Raw genomic sequence first — 20,424 nt, 5'->3', positions numbered from 1 at the left:
AGAATTCCACAATTTGGTCCTTCTAAAAGGCAAAAATGAATCCTGTACAGCATCTTGATAGTTTCTTTCAATGAAATATGAAAATACGAAATGAGATAATCGACGTCAAAAATCGTTTAAAATTTTAGTAGTGAAAAGGGGGAAAGTTTCGCAATTCACACAATCGTTCAACTATTAATTCAAATTCGAAAGTGTAAAGAAATCGTGTCAGTTTTATTCGTATTCACGACAACCTGTTATGTCTCTGACATTACACACCCGTACTTTTGTTTTTGAATTTGATGTTTTTAAGTGCAAAGTCGCCAAAATAACTAATAAATTAGCTGAAAATCAGAATTTACTTTGCTGAAAAATTCTCTTGCTTTCAGAGATTATATTTAAAGTTGCGGGGAATATTCTGAACACAAACCAGCAACATTTCAACACACACACAAAATGAGCAACACCTGAATCCCCTGAATCGGCTAGTACACTGAAAGAAATTACTATCCACAAACTGAATATATATATATATATATATATATATATATATATATATATATATATATATATATATATATATATATATATATATATATATATATATATATATATATATATATATATATATATATATATATATATATATATATATATATATATATATAGATATATATATATATATATATATATATATATATATATATATATATATATATATATATAGATATATATATATATATATATATATATATATATATATATATATATATATATATATATATATATATATATATATATATATATATATATATATATATATATCTCAGCAGATCGTTCAATTTTGTTGGTCTTTGAGCGCTTGTTGAACGACATATTGCACGAAATATTCGTTCAATTTGCTGGAGCGGTTTGTTGTTGTTTTTTCTCTTGCAAAAATAGTGTGAAAATTAAGTGTTACCTTTACATAGAAAGAAAATTTGTTGTTATTCTACGTGAAGTAGAAGTATTGTGCAGGTATGTAGTGTTAGTTTAAACAAATAAGTGGAAAAAACTTCAGAAATTCTGCAGTAAAACTAGTCCAACGGGGCTCCAACTCATCAAGTTGAAAATGGCTCAACAATGGACCTCTGTCTGCCGGGTTTGTTGAACGAAAAAAATGGCATTCGGTTTAACGGTCTGTTTCAAAATCGGCGAACGAAGGTGTTGGCCTCCCGTTGAACGATTGATTGGACTTCCATTGGACCAATGAAGGACCACCGTTGAACGTTTTTTTTAAGTGGGATGCCGAAACACGCTTACACCCTCATGGAACATAACTCAAAATTTAGTGACACACCACTCAAATTCATAAAAAGTGCACGTACTCTAAACTTGAGTTAACTTAACTTATCTACTCATTTTTGATTTAAGGGACGAAGCGTATTTTTAACTCAAAATAAGAAATTTTTTTTTAAATTTGAGTTCCTTGCACTCAAAATAAAAAATTCTTCTTTATTAATGTTTATATACAAAGTCATTTTTCTTTCTTTTAAATGAGAAGGGGTAAAAAGTAATTCAAAATCATTTCCTTTTGACCGGTTTGGAGTCAAAATTTTACGATTTTGATATCCTTATGTAAGATTTCTCACTTAGCATAATTGAAATCACAAAATTTATATTGAAAACATTTATGATTGATGATGGTTTTCAAAAACGGATCCAGAAACGGAATGAATGAAAAACTACGTATTGTTACATTCTTAAGTTCGATAAGAATATTCCGAGAATGAAAAAGCACTGAACTGCAGAAAGTATTTTTTTCATTCAAATTTTAGAAAATTCAACGCTTACTCTAATGTTCATACAGCCTGAGTAAATGCTACTCAAATCCATACTCTAATCTTGACATATTGTTCTAGTTTATGAATTTTAGTAATAGCAACTCAAACGTCAGTTAGGACAATACGTTTCGGTGTAACGTGTTCTGCAGGATTACCAGATATGCGGATTTTTGATGTGGAACACATCTTTATTTTCTATATAGGGGTGCAAATCAGAAACTCAAGGAAAATTACACTTAGAAATGTGGTCAGGTTTTAAACACTTACAGCTCAGTCTATTTTGTATCAATTAATAATATTATTTAATCATTTAATTGGAAATATTTCTATGTTTCGATTTGAATGTATCAAGCCACGTATTTTCAATTATATATGATTGAAATTTTGATTAGTAGCGAGCAGTGTCCTATTTTGTCAGCTAAACATCTACGGTATATCGGATTTCCCTGCCATAGACGACGGTTTTGAAGCAGTAAGCGATATATAAAAGGGAAAGCATCGCTCTGATTGGGCAATCGATGCAAAAGCAAAGTTGTTGGAACCTCGCGAAGCTATAAATATAAGCAAAATTTTTGCTAACGTTTCAGTCCTACGCGTAGCATGCTAGAGGTAAGTTGTTGCTAGACAGCAAGACAAAAAGTGCCATAAAACGATTTGAAGCTTTAATTGGTATGTTCTGATCTTGTGTCATGCAAGCTCGGATGAAATTCCATGTTATGTCGTTTCGCCTGAGAAATTGACAAATTGAAATTAGATAAATTTTGAGTGCTTAAGATTAATTTCTAATTTATACAAGATGAACTCGATTGATAATGAGAAAAAGTTTATCGCTTCAACCGAAATCGCAGAATGGTAGAGAAACCTAATGCTATAAAAATAACTGCTTGCATACAAATCTTGAGCACAAGCTTGGCAAAGAGGAGCTTTATCGAAAACGAATGTATGTACACAGATATAATTGCATACATTTGGGATATTGGTGTAATTTCATCGACTATAAAACAAATACAAATCAAGACAAACGATGTTCGGTATTGGTTCCTAATCAAGATAAATCTAATTGCGTTTTTGTTTTTAATTTGCACTACACTGGTGCAGTGCTACACCATGGCATGAACAAATACGAACAATAATACCCCTAAGTCCCATATAAACGAATCGCAAATGTTTGGTTCCCAGCATGAACAAGTAAGCCTAGCCAATATCTCCCTTTCATTGCGATAGTGTGAAAATGTGAAAGGAGATCGTTTCTGGCAACGCTTTATGCTAGTTGCTACGGTGTTAAACAAACTTGTTTGTTTATCGTTGCTGTATTAAACTGCAACAATCAGTCTAAATATCGCCGGCTAATAAACCGAGAGCTTTCGAAATGGTGAGACGTTGCTTAGTAGAGGGAAGACGAACAGGTTCGTCCGAAATTTCGCTCCATAATTTTCCCAAGGATTCAAATATGTAAGTAATGAAGATATAAATTTTATATTAAGTGTTTGTGTAATATTAAATATCATCAAAAATTTGCATCGTTTTTAGGATTCAGAAATGGCTAAAAGCATTTGGACGAAAGGAATCGAATCGAAAACGATATGTATGTTGGAAACATTTCCCCCTGTCAGCTTATAAAAATACAAAGGATTTCTCAAAAGGGTAAATTTATTATTTCATTATTTTTTTAATACAAAGCTTATAAGTAATTTGCAGCCTGAAGTCATTTGCCATTCCGGGATTCAAAAGTGTGACGATTTTTATTCGACATTTGAAGAGAGACCAGAGTGAAGTGTGACGATTGATTGAACTGTTTGATTGTAGATCATTGGAAATTTTGGTTACCTTGTTCCACATCAATGGCTCGAACAACCCCATTCGGCTGATCCTGAAATTTACTGAGTTTTGCAAGAATTTTACAAAAAGATTCTAATTTAATACAAATTTTTCAGAAAATCGGGGGGTTTTCACTAATATATTATTAATATTACAGAAACCTTAATTATTTAACTTTGCCTTTATTTGCCATGAGTTGCTCTCTCATTTTGACAGATTCTTGCAAATTCTATATATTGATTATGTAATTAGCACTGAAAACGGTGTCAGACTTATTCTACGTAGAATGATGGAAAAATTTACACCAAAATTTCATTTATAATAATTTTTGAGACACCACTAAAAATGATAAAACTTCCTCTTCCGATGTTTTCTTCTGGATGTATTTGTATTCAATGAGTATAATAGATAGAGATAATTTACAGTGGATTAAACTATTTTTTTTCGTACAAAATATAGTAATTTATGTGTGCTTAGCGGTAATTGTTGAACTGCTTGATAGCATAACAGTTCAACATAAGCTGTTATGTACTGAGTCGAAGTCGAAAACGAAACATAAAGTGCTTAAAACTGATTGTATTGAGTATTTAAATGATTGCAAATAACAATGTTTCTAAGTGGAACAGTGAAGTGAGTTTCGAACGCTGCTCACTAATTGTGTATGTCAAACGAAATTCGTTGTATCTTTCAATCTGACAATATTACTGCTGGTTGTAGTTCTTTTCTCTAAAAGCTGAAGGCTGGAACGAAACAAGAAAATATGAAAGTTTTCATCTATCAACAAACATAGATTTGCTCTTCGTTAATATAACAGCTCGGCTGAAAAGTTCGTATCGTTTAATAGAAACACACATTTTTTTGCTAAAATTCGTTTTTATTATTCAACATAATTGCCATCAGAGGCGATACAGCGATTATAGCGATCTTCCAACTTTTCGATACCATTTTTGTAGTACGATTTGTCCTTTGCCTCAAAGTAGGCCTCAGTTTCAGTGATTACCTCTTCATTGCTTCTAAATTTTTTATCAGCTAGCATTCTCTTGAGGTCTGAGAACAGGAAAAAGTCACTGGGGGCCAAATCTGGAGAATACGGTGGATGAGGGAGCAATTCGAAGCCCAATTCGTTCAATTTCAGCATGGTTTTCATCGACTTGTGACACGGTGCATGAAACAAAACTTTTTTCTTCTTCAAATGAGGCCGTTTTTTTGAAATTTCGTCCTTCAAACGCTCTAATAACGCTATATAATAGTCACTGTTGATGGTTTTTCCCTTTTCAAGGTAGTCGATGAAAATTATACCATGCCAATCCCAAAATACAGACGCCATAACCTTACCGGCCGATTGTTGAGTCTTTCCACGCTTTGGGTTCGGTTCATCGCGTGCAGTCCACTCAGCTGACTGTCGATTGGACTCCGGAGTGAAGTGATGGAGCCATGTTTCGTCCATTGTTATATGTCGACGAAAAAAATCGGTTTTATTTCGATATAACAGCTCCAAACACTGCTCAGAATCATCAATTCGTTGTTGTTTTTGATCGATTGTGAGCTCACGCGGCACCCATTTTGCACAAAGCTTTCTCATGTCCAAATATTCGTGAATAATATGTCCAACACGATCCTTTGATATCTTTAGGGTGTCAGCTATCTCGATCAACTTCACTTTACGGTCATTGAAAATCATTTTGTGGATTTTTTTCACGTTTTCATCGGTAACAGCCTCCACTGCGTTCGTCGTCTTCGGTGCTCATTTGACCAGTACGAAATTTTGCAAACCACTTACGAATTGTTACTTCACCCGGTGCAGAGTCTGGATAACACTCATCAAGCCATTTTTTGGTATCGGCGGCACTTTTTTCATCAAAAAGTATTGTTTCATCAACACACGAAATTCCTTTTTTCCCATTTTTTTTCACAATAACAAAAGTAGCTTCACTCAAAATGCAATATCCCACAAACTAATAATCAGACAGCTGTCAAATGTATACACGTATCTTTTGAAGGTTGGTACTAACTGAAAATGGTATGGATTTAATTCTAGTGGCGCCCTCTCATAGAAACGATACGAACTTTCCAGCCGATCTGTTAATAAGCGAATATCCAGTAGTCAATGGGGGACAATGGACAATGGCACTTTTTTCATCAAAAAGTATTGTTTCATCAACACACGAAATTCCTTTTTTCCCATTTTTTTTCACAATAACAAAAGTAGCTTCACTCAAAATGCAATATCCCACAAACTAATAATCAGACAGCTGTCAAATGTATACACGTATCTTTTGAAGGTTGGTACTAACTGAAAATGGTATGGATTTAATTCTAGTGGCGCCCTCTCATAGAAACGATACGAACTTTCCAGCCGATCTGTTAATAAGCGAATATCCAGTAGTCAATGGGGGACAATGGACAATGGCACTTTTTTCATCAAAAAGTATTGTTTCATCAACACACGAAATTCCTTTTTTCCCATTTTTTTTCACAATAACAAAAGTAGCTTCACTCAAAATGCAATATCCCACAAACTAATAATCAGACAGCTGTCAAATGTATACACGTATCTTTTGAAGGTTGGTACTAACTGAAAATGGTATGGATTTAATTCTAGTGGCGCCCTCTCATAGAAACGATACGAACTTTCCAGCCGATCTGTTAATAAGCGAATATCCAGTAGTCAATGGGGGACAATGGACAATGCGGTGGATGGGGAAGCAATGTAATTTGTTCAATTGACTCATCGTGGCCGTCGACGACTTGAGAATTGGTGCGTTTTGTTAATGAAACAGTGGTATTTGCTATTTCTCAAGATAAAGAATGAAGATTCTATAATGTGCATCCCAAAGTATTGAAGCCATAACGTTCTCAGCTGACTCTTGTGACTTTGGATGCTTCGGACGTGATTCATTGCTGAGTTTGTACTGTGTTTTATTGCATCAAGAATCAATGGAACTCTATCACAAGAAATTGTTTTGACGATGCAAATAGCATAAAAACTCTTCGGAATAGTGCCAAATATTATTCCAGTTCCGGTCCAGTCCAGAAGTTCCGGAAATAGTGGTCCAATTTTCATAAACAGAGCTCACTAAGATTTCTTGGAGATGGCTGAGCTGATTTTCATAAGCTAAGATTCAAATGAAAGGTTATATACAATACTCGTGAATTTTCTCCGGATCCGACGTAACTGGAGCGGGTCATTTCGCCGAAAGGGTATGTCGTATACGTAGGTCTCAAATGACGTAAATTTACACGATTTTTCGACGCGTTTAGAAGCAATGAAGCCATGATTTGCGCAATAATATCCGCAAAAATAAAGTAAACTGCTTCGCCACCATTGATTTTTGAGGGGTATTAGTAAGGAACGAGCGGCAACGATTTGGGGAAGTTGCATTAGGCGTATTTTTCTTGCACCCGGCTAACGGATAAGTACCCAAACTTTATTTGTTTACTTTTATTGAGAATAATAGAATGTTTTGTTTTATTAACCGGAAAATAATTTCACCACACTTTCTCTTTGCTCGAAATTAATTGAATCTCTTTCTCATCGATTGTTCTGAAATCGCCGAGAAGCAAACACAGTTTTGTGAAGAGATAGACATACTTAGGATATTCTTCTCTTCAAGAAAATTGCTGCAGATTCGAGACTCAAACACAGGACAACTGACTTGTAAGACCTGAACTCTATCCTCTCGTCCACCAACTCAGTTACCATAACAGATATTTCCTATTTTTCCTAAAGTTACGATTTCACAAAACTCTTCCCCTCTCCACCAACAGGTTACCATCGTCGCACCCCACTCTCATCACGTCGTACGTAACGAGAATTCAACATCGGTAGATGGTAGCAGAAGTAGCAGCAGTAGCAGTCATCCCTGGGGGTGATTTATTGCACTCGGCACGTTTTATTAGATGACATTCCAGGGGTTTGGTTGTTTGACTTCTTTCGGTGACGAGGTCTTGCGGGTTTACATGTGTGTTCTGGCACTTTGCTCCATGCTCCATTGCAAAGCCGCCTGACTGAGCTGACAAGGGTTTTCCGGAAAGATAAAGAACAGTAGTTTTCGGTGGGTGGATTCCAGGGCGTCCGCTGTTTGTCTGACGCGAGGATAACATTTCCCTTGCAGCTGTTCGAATAAATCTCCTAATGCTGTTCCTAGCACAGAAAGTGACAAGAGAAATAAAAATTTTCACCAACCAACCAACATAAGATGTTTCGGTAGAGAACGGTTGCCCAAACGTGAGATGACATGTTTCTGTCGCGGACGGTGTCCTTCCAGTCTGACCGAAACTATAAATCCAGCCTGCCAGCCAGCCAGCGTCGAGTCAGTCCAGACGCTGCTGACTTTAATAATCATCATTTATAAACATCACATCTAATGTTTCTGGTTTTCTTCCCAGATGACACAGCATCCCGGGGACCCCGAGTGAGGCGGTTGGTCATTTTTGATAATTCTTATCTTTTCCTCTGGGTGGGATATGCTTTTCCCAGCCTCGCGCACCGGATGCCAGACGAGGGTATGGAAAAATTGTCGCCTTGGGAGGCAGTGTAAAAAATGATCGACCACGGTCAAAGGTTCTGGTTTACTTTGAGTCATAATTCATCCGGAGGGAAGCGAAAAAAAAATATCATTCATTCAGAAGTGTGGGACACCGGCCGGAACCAGGCCGGGAAGGCGCACGGCAGTCGAAGCCCGGCAGTAAAGTTTAGTTTGTTTCAATTAAAATATTGCTGAAAACCGAACGACCTGGTGTATGATATATTTACCTACCTTTGCTATGGAAAACAAGGCGAATAAGATGAACGCAAAATTTGTAATCGATTATGTTTATGAGAGAAACTCGTTAGCCCCCAAAATAAAAAGGGAAGGAGTTTCCCCTTTTACTTTGAATGGTGCATAAATTTTCATCATGCTTAGCAGACTCGGCAGCTTGGCGCTCCTGCTGTTCGTGGGAGTATGGGAACTTTCTGCTGCGTTTTTCGGAGTTTTGCTTCAGTCGAAGTCGAAGTCGTCGTAAAATTACGTGATTTATGCCCCATCAACTGCTTTACAGCTGCTACCACAGTTTGGAGGCCAAACTTGCAGCAACTGCTCGTACTCTGGGAAGTTGGCGACTGGTGAAGCTGTTTGAAGTTGTGCACTAACAATCGATTGATAATTGATGTCTCTATTGGGAAACGTTCGTGAGTTCATGAACAGTGATGGCGTTAATGTTTAATGTATTTCTCTGTACTATATTTTTTCTTTTACATTTGAATGAAAACTAGAAGTAATTTGTAATTTTTTAAAAGAAATTGTTCAGTTTTCGACGTAAGAAGAAATTTCACATACACAAAACGAACTGTTATTGGATCGATATTTCAACTACCGAGAGTTTCGTAATTAGTTCTTTGGGATTGACATTATGGTTCTCAAGGAATCGACTGATAAAATTTGTGTGGTCCCTAACAATGTTGTCGATATTTTTTTCTCAAATGCGTAGGACCAGAAAGAAATAATTGCCTCTCATGCAGTCCAACGTCGAATGATATTTCTTAGCCAATTATGGGTTATCCTAGGTTTGTGCTTTGGGCACATAACCGTTTTTACTTTTCTTTACGTTTCGCCTTAGACTCGTCGGTGCAGAGCAGTTCAAATTGAACTGCTTAGTCCAAACTTAAACAGTTCAATGTGAACCGCTAAGCAGACGTAAAGTTAATGCTATTTGCAAAACACTTTTCCGATTGGCACCGAAGTGCCTTGTCTTTTCTGACGTTTCTTTTCGTACGGCACGTCAGAAAAGACAAGGCACTTCGGTGCCAATTGAAAAAGTGTTTTGCAAATAGCATTAACTTTACGTCTGCTAAGCGTTTCAAATTGAACTGTTTAATTTTGCTCTAAGCAGTTCAATTTGAACTGCTCTGCACTGACGAGTCTAAGACGAAACGTAAAGAAAAGTATTTTTTAGCGTTTTTGAGCATGCTTACTTAAAACGTGATTGATGATGATGGCCCGCACCTAACCCTCGCCCATAGTAGAAACTGAGTGATTTGTTCTAATAGATAATTTTATTTATCATTTATTAATTTATTTATGTCACTGTTTTACCACTTTTCTTTATTCAAAATTTCCAATGTAATGTTTTTCTATCCTCAAAACAGGTGCAGGGATTATTTTGGAATAATCCCATTCCTCTCACGTAAGAGTTCGTGCAGGGCTTTTACCGCACCCAGAATCGCGATGGTTTTGATGAAACTTGTCATATGCAAGCTATGATCGTTACTAAATGTTTTCAAATTAACTCCATTATCAGGAAGTTATGTTTATACAACAATCTTAGATAACTATACAAATACACGATCACATCACACTTTGGCGCATCCGCCGAGATACGTGAGTCGATCAGAGATGGCATTTCACCAGAGTGATACACGCTGGCGTCAGATTCTTGTCCACACCGATGATGCAAAAAACGAAGCATCGCACAAATAGGAAAGCGCACTTCTTCTCAGTGTCCAGACAGACAGACTTTGAGTGCGTGCTTGTGTTGAAAGAAGCTGGTGCGAGAGAATAACATTCTCTTCGCACGAATCGCTCTCACGTGCTCTCGCCTAAATACACCCATTTGCGTGCCCACGCTTCTTCTTCGCAAGCCATACACCAGAGTGCTCACCGGCGTGTACACCTCTGTGAAAGTATCTGCATCCACATCAGAGAATTTATTAGCTCTGCTCTAGCACTTAGGTGCGATTCAGAGGAGGAGGTAAAAGAAAATAAACAAATGCACACTTTATACAGCAGTGGTGTATAAATGTGAAAGAGAAGAGCTCTCGTTGAAGTTGTCAGTGCGAGGGAAGAAATTTTGCTTGCTCTTCGTACACAGAGGAGATGGAAATCTCTGGAGTCGATCTGAAAATACCGACTGTTATAACCAGAGATGCCAGATATTTTCATAGAAAATCTGTATTACTCTAAATAAAAAATGGGTATATATCTGTATTCATTATTGAATCGAGAATTTTAATCAGTTTTTAATACGCTTAGTGTTCTGATGATGCCTTTCTCATACTACTCATATTTTCAAAATTATTACTAGAAGACAATCTTTTCAATTTGTTTGGCAAGTTAACAAGAATTTTTCTTTATTTTTCATCGTCGTGCAAAATGAAGGTTTGAAATTTTGAACACACTTTACCCTATAGCTTAGGAACCGGAAGTCGGATCCAGATGAAATTCAATATAAATGTACGGAACTATGAGATTTTTATTTGAGCCTTAGTTTGTGTAAATCGGTCAAACCACCTCTGAGAAGAATGAGTGACATTATTTGACACATACTTACACACACATACATGCATACATACATATACGAATAGACATTTCTCATCTCGATTAACTGTGTGAAATGTTATAGGACGCTTGGCTTTCCGGCCCAATTATCACTAGTCAAATTTTCAATTGTTTGCCTAATCTTTCTATATGGCATAGACAAAAAGTATACTTTAATAGAATAGAATCGTTACCAGTGCTGTAAAATTTCATTCAATTCAATTGAAATCGTTTATGTGCACTCACTGACGAGCACTCTACTGCAGTAAACTTCACATTCTAACACACACCCTTCGCATTCGCACCGAATGAGCATCATCCCGTCTTTAATTCGTTTCTCTCTCTTCCGAAGCTCAGTTTAATCACCGTCAGTTTATCACTTGAAGTAAACATTCGTATTGATTCTAGATAATGGATATGATAACTGAAATATCAATTACAAAATAAACATGCACAGGCAGAAATAATGAAATTTACTCGACATGTAAATCAATAGTAACATAGAATAGACATGGGTTGAATCGAAATTTTGATTGAAAACTTTCATCGATGCAAAACTGAATAGGATTGCATTGCATTTTCAATGAATATAAACGCATCTTTCAATTAACGCTTACTTTGCGATTAAATTATATTGAAATCTACAGAATTGTAAAGTAACTTTATGTTTAATTACCTGCTCCAAATATGTGCATGAAAATAGATGTAAATTCACAAAATATTTATATCTGTGTAGATTAATCGTTCCCTTTTTCAGTTTTTATTTTTAATATAAAGAAACACATCTCAATACATTTCAAACAGTAGAAATTATCGATTTTAACTTACTGGTGATAATTGGAACCGCCACCCTTTATTTATCATTATGGTCGGAGAGAGTTTTAGTTACCGAGTTGATGTTCATGTCTATTCATTCACACATGCTCACTACCCACAGTGAAGCCAAGGAAGACAATGTCACAACAAACTGAGTAACTTCATGTGAATAGGTACGGTAATTCAATTGACGATGAATTCTGGGAGCTGCGGCAACAAAAGTATAACGAATAAGAAGGGATGTGCTGACAGTCAACGGCCTGATTCGAATGATATACCACTTTTTCCTTTCGTGCCAATTTTTACTTGTCGAGTTTTGAAGTTATAGCATAACATTTCGTTGGAAGAAAGAGGAAAAAGGACAAAATCATCATGAAAACGTTTTTTTTTTTAATTTAAAAGAATGTTCTAGGCCATGAATAAAAACAGTACTCAATGAATGTAGAAATCACTTATGAAGATTCAATGAACTCTAAGTTTAGAACCTAATTTGTAAATCAAATGCCGAATTATTATTTTGATAAAGTATCTACAATTGTATGCAATAAGAAAATGTTTATGGTACCACGCTTGCGCTCTTTATTAAAACTTAATTTTATAATTATCATATTATTATGTCACTATTATAAACCAAAAACATTTAATTTAATTACATAAGCAATGACTACTGTTTATAATGAACATTTTCAGTGTTAAAAATTAAAAAGGCGGGTGGGTAATGTCAGAGACATAACTGGATGTCGTGAATACGAAAACAACTGACATGTTCCTTAACACTTCCGATTATTAATTAGTTGATCAATTGTATGAATTATGCAAGCATTCCCCTTTTTCACATTTTTCGCAAAAACAAAGAAGGCTTCACTTGATCTCGATTACTGTGAATTTCACACAGCGAAAAGTGCACAAATCTAACCAAACTGTTCTAGATTTGCACTAAACTGAGGATATTTACCTTCGATTTGCGAACAACAAATCCTAATAGTTCTTTAGAAAACTTTTAGAGCCATTAGAACGACTGATTTTGTGTAATGCTCTCCACGGTTGTTTTTTTTCCAATGCTAATGACTGGCAGCTGTGACGTAATCGCTCTTGTCGAAAGCGAAACTAGCGGTGCAGACGACACAAAACACATCTGCTCGCAGTGGCGATATAATCCAAACTGATTCAATTTTTGTTAAGAGATTTCTTTTTACGTGATTTCGTTTGTAGCTTTTTCACTAATGGGCAGTCCTAACGGCTATAAAAATAGCCGCATACAGAATTTTAATGTCGATTATTTCATTTCGGATTTCATTTCAACGAAACTATCAGGGTGCAGTACGGGATTCATTCCCGCCTTTCAGAAGGACCAAATTGTGGAACTCACTACGATATTAAGCACTGTTCTGAAGTTTTTTCTCGAGCGATTTGTTGTACAGCAGCAGATATTTTGTTCTCTTCCTCAGAACGCGTTCTGATTGGCTGGTGTTGACATGGGTCAAATGAGACAGGTTTTTCAATAGTGTTCTATTGAAATACTTCAATGCTTTTGCTATACACGTTTAAGGTGAAAAATTTCGATTCTATTGGTAGTTAGATTATATAAATTCTTTCACAGATTACTGAGCTATGAGCTTTAAAAATACGAGAAAGGCAAACGCGCCTTATGAATTATCCTCTTTGATACTCGTTTATACCAAACATTTCAGTAAAGTTCAATTTTGAATTATTTGAGATTATGTCACAAAACTGAAAATTTTATCATAAAATTGTGATCATATTTCCGATGGCATGTAGCAAAAATTATGTTGATTCGTTAGATACAATAAGAGATATTCACGATCAAAAACTTATCACTCTCTCAGAGGGTAAATTTTGAAAAGGCACCCCATAGTAAAGTAAGTCGTATTCACGACAAAATTTATCGACAAAAGTGTTTGTACTGTTTTGAGGGATATTCAGCAATTTGTTTAACCAAAGTAATAAAATTAATAATACAGTTCTCTAGTAATTTCTACCTCTACCTAGGATTATTACAATCTTAATACAATCTGAGTGACTGTGCTTATAATTTGTAACCATATATATATATATATATATATATATATATATATATATATATATATATATATATATATATATATATATATATATATATATATATATATATATATATATATATATATATATATATATATATATATATATATATATATATATATATATATATATATATATATATATATATATATATATATATATATATATATATATATATATATATATATATATATATCTATATATATAAAAATGCAGAGATCATTCTTTGTAATCGCATCACGTAAGAACGGTTTTCGTTTGATCCGTTTTTACCCCCACCGGGTTCGTACATCAAAAAAATTACGAAAACTTACCGGAAAAGTGGGAAAAACCAATAAAGTTATTTTGTATGGACAATGGAACTTTCCACTGAAAAAGTCGCCAATGATTGCTAGATCTACAATTGATGTTTGGTGCGCAAGGAGATGCTCAGTATTTCGCCGTTGAAGAAAAGAATACTAGATCTTTGGAAAATCGTTTGGCGCGCAACGAGTAGATTTGGGTGGAGATTTTACATGCATGATTGATTCGTCATTTGGAAACACGTGCTTAATAGGGTATCAAAATCATTACTTGCCAAATTACTGTTTTAGCTATACCGTAAACAGAAATGTCATTTACCAGTAGATGTAGTTAGATGAATTATGTTGGCCATCGTGGGCGTGAGTTGAACAAATCAAATTATGTAACGATTTTTTCACGTATCAATGATAGGATTCTGCTGTTGAAATAATGAGTTCAGATGAAAATATTTTCCTTGCATTTAACATGCTGACGTTTGTTCAGCCGATTCGAGTGAGTTTTCAAGAGTGGTTTACTTCAAAACGGATGGTATTCATGACATTTGTAAGCTGCTTAAGCCAAATCATTTCATTTTCCGAACTTTGGATTACTTGACGAATTACCATATGCGAATCGTGAATATCATATCTGAAGGAGAAATCGTGGCATGTAAGAACCATTAGTTGTGAGATCTGCTGTTTTATACATTGGCTTTAACGATAAGAAGAATACTGGTATAATCACTCCTCATGTTCACTCCGCTAGAACAGAATATTGATTCTCAGGACTGAATACTAAGCAAACCGATGTGGTGGCTCGACGAATGAGAGGCCTCTTGATACAATTCTTGAACGAATATAGCGTTCATGTCAAAGCTAATGAACCCAATATTTAATAAAAGTGTAATTTGAACTTTCGAATGTCCAAGTATTTTTCATTTTATCGCTAATTCGTTAATCGAAAATTGATCCTGTCATTTTCCTGCTACGAACATTCATCAAACACGACTAAGTAGTATCACTAGCGGTGAAGTAGGTTATGGACAAACGTCCAAAATTAGTTTATTACTTTCGATAATCCCTAAGGATATGCTATTAAATTTTAAACGTCTTCAGTACAAATAAGTCTTAATATTCAATGATAAACAACAATCCCCGAGGGCTGCTTTTGGAAATTTGTGGGGTCAATTTAAAGTGTTTATCTTGGTCATCTCTTTTTCATCCATCTGTTAATTTGTTTATTTGTTTATTTAGGAGCAAGGGAAAAGCCTGCTGGGGCTGAGATTTTGGTTCTCCTTCTCCAGCCGGCATAAAACCTTCTCATCTTTTGTATCAATAGATAACATTTGACCAAATGATACATAACGAAATCTTTAGTTACCCTTATTTAAACTACAAAGCTAACTAACAACTATTCATATCGTCTAATTATGTAAATAAAACTAGCGGGAAAAGATTCGGAGATAACGGGTTTTAATGGTGTTACGAGATAAATTGAAATCAAATTCATCAGAGCAAGTATTGAATACGCGGCACATACTCGAAAACGGTTCATTGAAGCCATAGTTAGTTCTAGCACGAGGAATTCTGAGAAAGGGATTAAACCGCAAATTACGCCGAAGAATGTCAAAACTTAGCTGTTGTAGGAGATCTGCACTATCAATTCGAGATTGGATGAGGTCCGCGACGAAAACAGCTTTTTGTGTATCACGGCGGACAGATAGCAAATCGAAATGTATGTCTACAACGATTTTCGTAGCTTGGAAGATTAAATGGATCTCTCCAGGGCAGGCGACGCAAAGCAAAACGAATGAACTTGTACTGAACAGTTTCAATGCGTAGCTTATCTGTTTGATAATATGGTGCCCAAACAACAACAGCATACTCGCGAACTAGAGCGCAATATAACGATTTCAGGCAGTATATGTTTTTGAAATTTTTGAGATGCGAAAGATGAATCCTAGCATCTTTAATGCTTTAGAGAGGGTATATTCTATGTGATCTTTGAAACTAAGTTTTGAATCCAATAGTACTCCTAGATTCCTAATTGATGTCTCCCGTTTTAGTACAGCTTGCGAAATAGTGTAATCATACATGATCGTGGTTCGTTTACGAGAGAAGGAGATAACGAAGCATTTGAAGGCGTTAATAACCATTCTGTTGACGTTGCACCAGTTAGAAAATACATCCAACTGTGACTGCAAGAAGTTTGAGTCTTTCAGATATTTGATGAGATGAAACAGTTTGAAATCGTCGGCGAATGATAGCTTCATGCATTGCATGCGAAATTTAGATCATTTAGATATAGCAGAAATATGAATGGTCCTAGATGGCTTCCCTGAGGAACACCAGAGCTCACGGTGAATGATGGAGTAACGCAGTCGCCAATTCTCACGGTCATACTGCGACCAGTCAGATATGATTCAACCCAATCCATCATCCCACATGTCACATCTTTAGTTTGAGAGAGATCTACAATCTCTGTTCAATACACTGACTCGAAGGATGAGATGGCAAACGGTGCATTTGTTTAGTTTTTGCGTAACAAAAGCATTGAACATATCCACAATAATTCTTGATGATATTTCTTCTTCGGGACGAAGTTATTGTGTTGGATATGAATTTGTCGTAATTCGTTTATTGTAAGCCAAGTAATCAGTAAAAAAATGGAAAGAAACATAACCTTGCAACTGGCAACTCTGCTGTTCGAAAACACAAATTTAAAAAAATAATTTCAGGCGAGACGAAGTTCGACGGGTCAGCTAGTATATATATATAATTTAATGAGATATAATATCAGGTATAAATTTGAAATCATTCTGTTACGCTCTGTTGATCGGTACAGTTCCTCAGGATTTTCTTCACGTCATTCATATATTAAAGAAATAATAAATGACCTAGCGCACTTCCTTGTGGAACTACAGATTCAGTATTTTTGGTTGAAAAAAACGCAGATTTGTAGTTAGTGTGAAGCGGTCCAATCACGTTTTTTTTTTAATTTATGGGATTTTCTTCTAAAATTAATCACAGCACGCAATGTGCTTCTTTCGTAAAGGCAAAGCAAAGTCTTGGCATTACATTCCTTTTTTGGAATTTGGTCTTTTTTTTTTCAACAGATTTCGCAGCCGACTCTTAGCGTACAGAATCATTGCATGGCTTGGTACTACTATACTACTGACACTAAGAATCCTTCCTGGTCGGGGCCCGAACATACGACAACTGGTTCGTAGAGGCGGTGTTGTGTTTTCTTCTTCCCTGCGAGCACATGTACGTACTGGTGCGTTTTATATGAAGGTTTGAAATTTTTGAGTCGATTCGTTTGGCCGTCAACTAGCAAGGCCTATCGATTTGAATCGATTTGATCCCAGTTCTAAAATATATTTTCGTGTTTTGCATCACCGCACTGTTTGACATTTTCAACACTCTTCAGTCTATAATTCGGGATCCGTAGGTCGGATCCGGATGAAACTAAGATATTCTGTATGAAATCGAAAGACTTTTTGTTTGAATCTTAGTCTGTGAAATCGGTCATGTGTTCTTTGAAAAAAAGTAGGAGGTAGTTTGAAATTGGAATTTTTACATTAATCACCCTATAGTTACAAAACCGGAAGTCGGATCCAAATTAAATTTAGTAACTTTGTATGACATCACAAGACCTTTCGTTCTAATCTAAGTTTGAGAAAACCGGACAAATTGGTGATTTGCTGCACAATTGTTTTCGATGTACTTAAAGTTGTTCTACAGTGATATTTTCGGTAGTATTGTGAAACTTAACAGTGATAAGTTGCACAACCGATTTAAATATGCTACCTGCTGCAAGGCAGTGCAAAATTCGACCTGCGATACGAGAACTTGAAGGTTTGCTTAAAGAGCAAATGCATCTTGATATTAAATGTTTGCTTAAAGAGCAAATGCATCTTGACAAATAATGTTGTTTACATCCAACTTTATAAAGAGTTGGATGAAATTCAATTCGCAAAAGACAATAATAATGTGCCTATTGTGGAGCACGAGAACATTAAGTACAACATTCCAGTATATATGGATTATAGTACTATAGAAGTGCGGGTGCATGATCTTCCCTCAAGCGTTACCGATTCTTATATTCGCAAAACTATGTCCCAATACGGAGAGATTCTCTCTATCGAAAAATAAAACTGGAAGAACTTTTTCCCCGGTTTTCTAAATGGCGTACGTTTGTTACGCATGCGCTTGAAGAGGCCTATACCTTCTCATGTAACTTTCGGTCAGGATACAAGAATTCCGTACAAATCACTTGTTACCTATGACAATCAGATGGCCACATGACAATATTGCAAAAAAGTTGTTCATTACGGTAGGCCATGTGATAAAATGGACAAGGAGACAACTACACCAAAGGACAACGGTGCTTCCTTTACACCAACCCCAAGCAACCCCAGTACACCTGTGACAGTTACCAACAATAATGAAGCATCCCCTTCAACGAATCCATCATCATCCCCTATAGAACAAAGTACACCAGCTGCAGTTAACAACTTACCCTCCAACCAACCAGCAATTGCAACCAATATACAACAAGGTGCATCTACAGCAACTAGCAACGAAAAGAAGACGGAAATCGACACCAATACCATTGATGCGGCAATGGATGACGAGACGAACCACGAACAAAGTGCCCTCAATCTTCACAGGAGGGAAATGGAAGCTCCTCTCCCCCTAGAATAGGGGTGACAGCGAGATCCAATAAAAAAAATATTTTATTTTAAAATTCGGCTTAATCGGCCACGTAAAGCTTGTACGCAAATATTCCTGATTAAAACTATATTTTAAATAAAAAAAGTAGAGCCATCTTTCGAGTGTCCTCTAAAGAGAAATGCTGAAAAAAAATCATTAAAGCAGGCTGGTCTTCCAAATATATCACCTTGTAATGCGCCACCCTTAACCAATGAGGATTCTCTTTTATTTTCCGGAATGCTGCACTCAAATGTTCCCGTATTTCCCCAGGAAATACGGGGGATGCGTCCCTGGCTTTATTGAACGGAGAGTCTCTATTGACCTAAGACTATTCGAGAGCCGAGATTTGTTCTATTAAACTTTCCACGAACATTTCACGCGCATCTTTTATCTCAGTTCAAATCGCTGAATACGCATTAAAAACCTTTTCAACTTGGCACAAGCGTATCTTGCAAAGTATCATTTTCCTCATGACAGCATTCATTGAAACTTTTATTAATAGTAGACATCGGAAGACAAATTAATCTTCGATTTCGGTGTTGATCCTTGGTTATCAATGAAGCAATTCCGCTGAAGCAAGAAAACAACCAAACCGTAAACGTTTTTTCATTAATCACTGTCGCATTCAGCAGCAGCAGCAGCAGCCACAGTCGCAAGGAGACATTCAAAATCCGTTCGTCCGTGATCGTGATGATATCTTTTTCAGACACAATTTTAATATTCATGAGAAGCCCCTCCACGAATTGATTGGATGATACTCGGGAGCGTCTGTGGGAGGCCCTCATTTTCCGTCACACACACGCACACGCTTCGCTTCGTCGAGATTCAACGTTTCCACGCGTATCAGCATATTTTAAGGATCTTTGATTTATTCCTCGCGACAGTCTTTCATTTGTCATTTTGCACCAGGGATTAATGCGAATAGTGCATAAACATACAGACGAAACGATTGGAACCTAATTCGACTTGGTCGGTCGGTCGGTTGGATGGATCTCATTCAGAAGATTGTGATTCGTTTTTTTTTCTTCTTTTCACTTTTCATATTAGCTGCTCGTATCCTCGGCAGGGTGTCGTGTTCTAGCCCCGGCATCGTTTTGCTTGACGCGGAAATTGATGGCGTCTAGATGCCGACGAACGCGACAGAGACAAATTTCTCTTTTATTCAATTCAACTTCTAGTTACCAGCTTTCTGAACTTGATTCGACATTCGCATTCACGCACCGCCGTCTGTGACCCAGGGCCCGGGACACCGGACACCGGGCGGAATTGAAAGAGAAATCCTTTGCGTCCGACTTCATTTGTCTGACGCGGAGATCCTTTTATTTTCATTCATCCGAGCTTTGCCAGATGGACATAGCATAGCATAACATAGAAAAGGCAAATTTGGCACTATGTTTATTTATGTGCATTTCTCGGGGATGTCTTTTCAAATATTATCTGCGGTCGGTTAGTCGGTGTGTTCTGATGTGCTGTTTTTGCCTTTAGTTTTCGCCTGCCAGTTGAATCCTTTCTTCAGCAATCACTAGGACACATAGTCGGTTGTCTTTAAATGGAATGAAGTAGAGTTTAGCTAGGAATAATTCTGTGTTATTGTGAGAAGGTGAAAACATC

This window comes from Malaya genurostris, chromosome 2, assembly GCF_030247185.1.
Source record: "Malaya genurostris strain Urasoe2022 chromosome 2, Malgen_1.1, whole genome shotgun sequence".
NCBI lineage: Eukaryota > Metazoa > Arthropoda > Insecta > Diptera > Culicidae > Malaya > Malaya genurostris.
Note: the sequence above shows the minus strand (reverse complement) of the source record.